This window comes from Marmota monax, unplaced genomic scaffold (genome assembly GCF_021218885.2).
Source record: "Marmota monax isolate L192 unplaced genomic scaffold, Marmota_monax_Labrador192_F-V1.1 WCK01_AAM20220418_F8-fsc00087, whole genome shotgun sequence".
NCBI lineage: Eukaryota > Metazoa > Chordata > Mammalia > Rodentia > Sciuridae > Marmota > Marmota monax.
Genome location: NW_026693476.1, coordinates 2859294 through 2868319, shown reverse-complemented (window position 1 = coordinate 2868319; position 9026 = coordinate 2859294). Strand labels below are relative to the sequence as shown.

General features: G+C 37.1%; 1 pseudogene; it reads right to left on the bottom strand.

The window, feature by feature from the left end:
* Positions 1–3345: 3345 nt before the first annotated feature.
* Positions 3346–8503, bottom strand: LOC124101977 (small ubiquitin-related modifier 2-like; annotated as a pseudogene).
* Between the last annotated feature and the right edge of the window lie 523 nt (positions 8504–9026).

Here is a 9026-nt window from a genome sequence, read left to right as displayed (position 1 = left end):
AGATTAAATAACACATTTGTCAAAGAAGAAATCTCAAAAGAAATTTAAAAATACTTCTAACTAGTTGAAAACAAAGCACAACTTATCAAAATTTGTGGGATGCAATGCAAACAGTGTTTAGAGGGAAATTAATAGCATTGAGTGCATTTATTAGAAAAGAAGAAAGATCTCAGATCAATCCCTTAAGTTTCAATCTTAGAAAATTAGAAAAATTAAGTCCAAAGTACACAGAAGAAAATAAATGCTAGGAATTAGAACAGAAATCAAGAAAATTGAAAACAAGAAATAAATAGATAAAAGTCAAAAACCCAGAGGCAGGGAGGGAGTGGGAAGTGCTGAGGAGTGATATTGGCCCAATTATATTGTTCTGTTGTGTGTATGCATGAATATGTAACAACAAATCAAACCATTACGTACAACTCTAACGAACCAATAAAAAATGTGGAAAGACAAAAAATGTTTTAAAAAAATCAACTAAAACTGTTTCTTTGAAAAGATCAATAAAGTTGTTAAGCCTTTAGGAGACTGAAAGAAAGAGAAAGAGAGGGAGGAGAAGGAGAGAGATAATACTAACATCAGAAATGAGATGACATCACTGCAGATTCCCTAGTTATTAAAAGGAATACAAAAATAATTCTGTACCAATAAATAGTGATAACCTAGATGAAATGGATAAACTCTAAAAAACAGACTGCCAAAATTCACACGAGAGGCTGGGGATATAGCTCAGTTGATAGAGTACTTGCCTTGTATACATAAGGTCCTGGGTTCCATCCCCAGCACCATACACACACATACACACACACACACACCAAAAAAAAAAAAAAAACAAAAAAAAATCCCACAAGAATTAACAAACAATCTGAATAGGCCTATCTCCATTAAAAATGCATCAATAATTAATGACTTTCCAAAACAGACAGTACCAAGTCTAAAAGGATTGCCAATGAATTCCAAACATTTGAGGAAGAAATTATACCAGTCCTCTAAAGTCTCTTTCAGAAGACAGAATCAAATCAACTTTCTCAATGAATCTATGAGGCCAAACCAAAGACATTATAACAAAAGACAAACACAAACCAATATCTCTCATGAACACAGATGCAAAAACTCTCAACAAAATATTACCAAATTGAAACCAACAATGTGTGAAAAGAGTTATACACCAAAACCACATGAGACTTATCCCAGTTATAAAAGATTGAGTCAACATTTACAATTGATAATGTAAATCATCACATAAGCTAACTAAACAAGAAAAATCATATTATCATATAAACATGTAAAAAAGAACTTGACGAAATCTAATACTCATTTATGTAAAAACTCTCAAAAACCTGGTCTAGGGGAGAACTTCCTTAACATGGTGAAGAATATCTACAAAAAAATAACATATAGCTAACATCATATTTAATAGTGAGAAACTCAAAGTTTTCCCATTAAGATTAGGAACAAGGTAAACATATCCCTTTTCCCCACTGTTTTCCAACATCATATTAGAAATCATAAGTAATGCAATAAGACAAGAAAAGGAAATAAAAGGTACACAGCTTGCAAAGGAAAAATAAAACGGTCTTTTTTCATAGATGACTCTCTGTAGAAAATCTGAAAAATCAACAAAATTAATTCCTAGAACTAATAAGAGATTATACCAAGGTTGCAAGATGCAAGATTAATAGAAAAGTTCATCACTTTCTTACATCTAATAATGAACAAATGTATTTTGAAATGAATAATGAAATACCATTTATACTAGAATTCAAAAAAAATGAATTACTTAGGTATGACTCTAACAAAATATTATGAGATCAATAAAAAGAAAAACATAAAACTAATGAAAGAAATCAAAGAAAAATTAAATAAATGGGGAGATACTTCATGTTGTGGATAAGAAGACTCAATATTGTCAAGATGTCACCAATTTGACTTATAAATTTAATTTGATTCCAGTCAAGATCCCAGCAGGTTATTTTATGGATATTCTAAGGTGTATTATTTTATTTTTTTTCATTTTAAACAAGAAGTTTATTTAAATAACAAGACGCTTGACTTGAAGGGAAAACTAAGAATCTTTTTCTTTTTTATTGATTTTATTATTTTTTAAAAATACACAACAGTGGAATGCAATAATTCTTATTACACATATACAGCACAATTTTTCGTATCTCTGTATATAAAGTATGTTCATGCCAAATTATGCCTTTATACAGTACTTTGTTGTTGTTTTTTTGCATTACAATTCTGTTTTTTTATTTTTTTACTTTTTAAATATTCGACACCAGTGGAATGCATTACAATCCTTATTACACATATACAGCACAATTTTTCATATCTCTGTATATAAAGTATGTTCACGCCAAATTATGCCATTATACATGTACTTTTTTTTTTTTTGCATTACAAATGCCAAATGTTTTCTCTGATATAAGGGAGATGACTCAAAGTGGGGTAGGGAGGGAGAGCATGGGAGGAAGATTATTTCTAGATAAGGAAGAGGGGTGGGAGGGAAAGGGAGGGGGAAGGGGATTAGCAAGGATGGTAGAATGTGATGGTCACCATTATTCAAAATACATGTATGAAGATTTGAATTGGATGTCAACATACCTTATATACAAACAGAGATATGTATTACAATTCTTAATGCACATATATACCACAATTTTTCATATCTCTGTATATAAAGTATGTTGACACCCAATTCAAGTCTTCACACATGTACTTTAGATAATGATGTCCATCACATTCCACCATCCTTGCTAATTCCCTGCCCCCTCGTTTTCCTTCCCACCACTCTTCCCTATGTAGAATTAATTCTTTTTCTTTTTAAGAGTAATTTCCCTCTATTTAAAGATAGATTGTCCTATGTGTAACAGCTACGTACAAAAAAGTCATAAAATTGTTCTTGGGTTTACAATGATAAATGAAAAACATTAAAATTCTCCAAGCAAACAAGGTAGGCAAGGATTTTTATGTTCTTTGGGTTTTGTTGTTGTTGTTTGTTTGTTTGCTAGGGTTTTTGTTTGTTTGTTTTGTTGTTGTTGTTTTGTTTTTGTAAAAACAGTGAGAGCAAAATAACTTACTGGAATATAAAGATAAGGCTGAATGAGCCTTCCACTAATGGAGAAGGGGAATATTTTCACAGAACCAGCATTTTTTCCCATTCCATTTCCATTTGATGTCAATCAAAACATATCATTAGCCATTTAGTTTTAAAAAAATGCAATATCCTTGTGCACATACACCAGTTACTTTATGTACAATAAAGGAATGGGGAAGGGGGAAATGAAAGAATAGAGAAAACTATACAGTGGTAATCAGGATGTGGTAGAACCAAATTTCAGTTTTCTAATTTGAGAATGTATTCTTGGTCTGTAAGAACAGAGTTCTGGAGTAAAGTAGCGGGTTCCCTTTTTCATAGACGCTTCCTGTCTGCTGCTGGAACACATCAATTGTATCTTCGTCCTCCATTTCCAACTGTTCAGCTGTGTCTGTTTCGTTAATTGGCTGCCCATCATATGGGAATCTGATCTGCCTCCTTAACAAACCCTGTCACTCACAGTAGGCTTTCATTAGTTTACCAAGTGGTGTGTGCCTTAAACTGCACCGCAGCACCATCCTGCCCTGCCACCTTCAAGTCAATACGATCCTTGTTCTCAGTCTTGACTCCTTCCTTAGGCTTTTTGTCAGCCAAGGTGAGCACCAGAGTCTCCTCTGCCACTTCACAAAAGAGGTACCAGGTTCACCCTGAACAAACACACAAGCCGCTCCAGGTGCGGCAGAAGAAGGAGGTGGCAGCCTATTCTAAGGTTTATATGATGCAACAAAAGAGCCAGAATAACAACCCAACACTGAAGAACAAAGTTTAGGGACAGGCATGATCCCATTTCAAGACATACTATAAAGTGACAGTCATCAAGCCAGTGTGCTACTGATAAAAAAAAAAAAAAAGACAAATTGATCAACAGAAAAAAATGGAGAGCCCAGAAAGAAACCCCTATAAATTTAATCATCTAATCTTTGAGACAGGAACAAAGGATATTCCATGGACAGAGTATCCCATTTTCTTTTTTTAAAATTCTTTTTTAAAACTTATTTTTTAATTTTAGATGGACACAATATCTTTATTTTATTTTTATGTGGTGCAGAGGATCAAACCCAGTGCCCCATGCATGCTAGGAGAGCGCTCTACCACTGAGCCACAACCCCAGCCCCAGAGTATCACATTTTCAATAGATGGCACTGAAACAACTGGACATCCACATATAATAAAATGAACCTAGATACAGATCTTATAGCCTTCATGAATTTAATTCAAATGGATCACAAACCTAAATTTAAAATTCAAAACTATAAAACTCCTAGAAGAGATCTATTTTCAAAATAGGAGGAAATCTAGATGAACTTGGGTTTGAATCACTTTTTAGATATAACCTCAGGGGCTGGGATTGTGGCTCAGCGGTAGAGCTCGCCCTTAACATGGGCGGCACCTGGGTTCGATTCTCAGCACCACATACAAAAATAAAAAGGCACTGTGTTGTGTCCATCTACAAAAGAAAAAGAAAAAAAAGATTCTCTCTCTCTGTCTCCTTTAAAAAAAAATAGATATAACCTCAAAGGCAAGATCCATGAAAGAAAGAATTTTTCCTTGAAAGTGAAAATTTTCTGTTTTGCAAAAAGGTAGTCAAGAGAATAAGAAGACAAGCCACAGACCAGAAGAAAACCACATAGCAGAGAGAAGACTATTATTTAAATCAAGCAGAGAACTCGTAAAACTCAACAATAAGAAACACGAATCACCAAATGAATAATGAATCAAAGCCCTTATGAGACACCCCACCAAAGATTTATAGTTGGCAAGTAAGCATCAGACAAGGTGTCCCATATCATATGTTATCAGAGACATGCAAGTTTAAAAAAAAATGAGATACCCCTCCACATCTATTGACATGGCTGAAATTCAGACTACAATAATGAAGGTGAGGGCAACAGATACTCTCCAATACTGATGACAGAAATGCAAAACTATACAGCCACTTTTGAAGACAGTTTCTTATAAAATTATATATACTTTCCCCACATGATCCAGAAATTGCGCTCCTTGGTATTTACCCAAAGGACTGAAAAACGGATGTCCACACAAAATCTTGCAACAATGTTTACAACAGCTTTATTCAGAGTTGCCCAAACTTGGAAGCAATGAAGATGTCCTGCATGGTGAATGGATTAGCTGTGGTGCATCCTGACAGGGGAATGTTATTCAGTGCTAAAGAAATTAGCTATCAAAGCATGAAAAGAAATGTGGAGGAGAAACATATTACTAAGTAAAAGGCACCCACCTGAAAAAGCATATATTGTATGATTCCAACTTTGTGACACTCTGGAAAAGGCCAAATGGTGGGGGACACAATGCAGTGAGTTTATAGCAGCTAACAACTGTAGGGTTCATGTGCCAAGGTTCATGTGAGAGGGAGCACAGAGGATTTTTAGGGCACTGAAAATACTTTGTATGATAGTACAGTGGTGGGCACCCACCATTCTACATTTGTTCAAACCCACAGAATGTGCAATACCAAGAACGAACCCCAACGTAAGCTGCGTGTTCTGCGTGATAATGATGTGCCCATGCAGGTTCGTCAAGTGCAATGTCATGTGTGTGTGGAGGCAGGGGCTACATGAGAAATATTTGTAACTTTTTCTGAATTTTGCTGTGAATCTGAAATTGTTCTGAAAAAAAAGAGTCTGTTTAAAAAATTATAATAAATGTTCACTAAGGACCTAGCACCATGACAGAAAATGTATTCATGTCAAAATACATGATTTTAAGGCTTCAAAACACTGGGACAAAGAAAAACAGAATAGGACAGGTGGTGGTTGGGAAGAGATAGAAAAAGGAGAGGGAGAAAGTAAGGAAGAGAGAGGGGGAAAAGGTAGAACATCAAAGATCAAGAATTTAAAGGTTGGGGTTGTAGCTCAGCGATAGAGCACTTGTCTAGCATGTATGAGGCTCTGGGTTCAACCCAGCATCGTAAATAAATAAATAAGTACAGAAATAAGAATGGCACTGAACTTCTCAACAGTCATACCTTAGCTAAAAAGACAAAAGTGATGCCTTCGAACTTCAAGGAATTTCCAGCCTTATATTCTAGACACAGTGTCAAATAGGGGTGAAGGCAGAATAGAGGTGTTTTCAGACCTGTGTAAAGAGATTTACTACTAATGCACTCCCTTCACAAGAAAGCCACCAGGGAAATGTGCTCTGCCAAAATGAGGCTACAAATCAAAAAAGGCCACCAAGTTGTGACTGCTACAGGGAGGGGACCACAAGAGAGTTACTGGAGAAGAGAAAGTGCATAGAACACCTGATGTATTAAGCATATTGAGAAAAGATTTACACCTCTGAGAGAGAGAGTTTGGGAATAGATTAGTGATATGTATAGACAGAGTTATTTAACAGACAAACAAAAGACAATGATTAACCATAGGAAAAGTAATAACTTGTTCAGGACAAGGAATCTTTGCATATCATACCACTTAGCAGTACGTATCAATTATGTGACTGGCAGTAATATAATAGACACTGAATATTAAAATATCCAAAATTACAAGACTGCTTTATCAGGAGGATTAGGGATTAAAAGGCTACATATAATGTGTAATAGAAAAACATAAGAAGCAACTACATAATCATGTAATTTAGAGAAAGCATATAAATATACCAAAACAATCAGTTTAAAAACGTTGAAAGTGTTTCTCTTTGATGCATGTGGAATGGGGGCAGCAGGAAGCTCCTGTTGGTGTAGGATTCTGTTTGATAACAAGCTGCTGTGGTTTGAACAAGTCCCCTAAAGTTTATGTTGGAAATAATCCTAAAGGCAACAATGTGGGACCCTTTAGGAAGCGATTAGGTCCTGTGGTATCTGCATGTGAATGGATTGATGCAGCTGTTATGGGTTTGGTATCTTAAGAATGGGCTTGTTATAAATGTGAGTTTGACCTTCTCAGGTACGTGTTCTCTGTTTCTTTCCCTTTGCCTTTTGCCATGGGGTGACACAGCAAGAAAGCCCTTGCCAAACTCCTTGGATTCCCCAGTCTCTAGAACTAGAGAAATTAATCTGTATTCTTTACAAATCGCCCTGTCAATATCCGTTTTAACTCCACCAAACGGACTCAGATGCACACTTTGTGGAACTACTCGATTCTTTAAATCAGATACCTCTTAAGCTTTGACAAAAACAAAAATTAAATCTATCAAAGATGAAAAAACAAATGAAGGCAGATTTTTTTTTTTTTTAAAGCACAGAAAAATTATAGACTATCCACACCAGCCCTCCAGGGGAACCTCAGGCTAGAGAAGTCAGACCCCATAGAAAAACCCAGCATGACTGAGTGGGGTTTTTAGTAATGACTCAAAAAATGAGGTAGAGTCCCAGGAGTCAAGCCCAGAATACCACATCCTGAATCAGAGGATTGTCAAGAGCAGATGTCACAAAAGCACAGAGTGAGAGTCCTCCGGTTGGCACAGGGGCGTGGTTTTCCAGATAAGATAAAGAGGGTGGGTAAACTTGTTTCCATTTCCTCTTTTGTTCTTTTTGTTGGTGAGGTGATCTTGTACTTGAAACCCAGAGTTCGTACTCATCTGCCACAGCAAGTCTGGGTGGCTTAGAGGGCAGAGGTGTATTGTCTCACATTTCTGGAGGCGGCACGTCCAAGATGAAGGCGCCAGACAGGCCTCTCTTCCTGTCGTGCAGATGACCTCCTTCTTGCTACGTCCTCAGGTGGTCTTTCTTCTGCATGCCTCTTCAGATGCCCCTTTCCCTTCCCATAAGGAAGTGCTATGGGATTAGGGCTCCACCCTAAGGACCCCATTTGACCTTCACTATCTCCAAATAGGGTCACCCTGGGGATTACAACTTCAACATGATTTTGAGGGGACATGATCCATTCCATGACAGTACTCAAGTGCTATCCAATGTCTTAGGGGCAGAAGACTATGCTATGCCTCAGGGAGGAAAATGCATGTTCTACAAGCTTCCTGGAAGCATGAGGTATGGTTTGCAGTGCTGTTGGCCATGAGTTGAATGCTAATGCTTCCACAATGTATCTCAAATATGTCTTCAAATAGAAACACGTGTAAAACAAAGTTGTGTATTGATCGGTTGATGAAAATGTTGTGATCAGAGGCTCACAGGAACCTAACCCCATGTTTCCCGTGGGAGCATGTTTTGGTATTTGCAACGTTTGCAGTTGGTTTATAGCAGCTAACAACTGTAAATAACGAGAATCGGCTGTGCATATATTTCTTTCATCCTGCACTGCTTTCAGGTCACCTTTCCTCACACCACCACTGCCACCACCAGTCGGTTTATCCTGTGGCAGAAGACTGCTGTGTTGATGGGGTCGATGAGGGTAGCTCAGACACATAGAGGGGCAAACAAAGTTGAATTTACAAGCTCTTCCCCGACCTACCTTTCTCTGCTCCAATTGCCAGACCCCAGCCCCTCATGTGCACTTGCTCCCCTTCTGGCTTGGAGGAGACTTTACAGTGTTCTCAGAGGTTCTCAGTTTTATATTAGTTTATCATGTTCGTGCTCGTTTCTCTTCAGTAGTTCTATAATTTGCCACTTTTGGAGGAAGAAGCCAGCAGCACGATTTGGTTCGTTCCTTGCCAAAACTATCAGGAAGGATATGAGTAAGACGCTGCAAGAAAAACCAACCAATATCAGGTATGAAAAACATAATAGTTGAAAACAAAAGGCATAATATGCTGGGACAATCAGCAGGATAGATAGACCTGAAAAAATAAATTAAGAAGCTGTAAGATCGTGGTGAAAATTTACGTAAGAAGGCAGGAGAAAGTATCAAGATATTTTAAAAGAGGAAAGGATAGAGATATGAAGGGTAAAAATATCAGCATTCTGAACCAGGCATGGTGGTGCACATCTGTAATCCCAGCTACTTGGGAGGCTGAGGCAGGAGAATCACAAACTTAAGGCCAAATTGGGCAGCTTAGCAAGACCCTGTCTCAA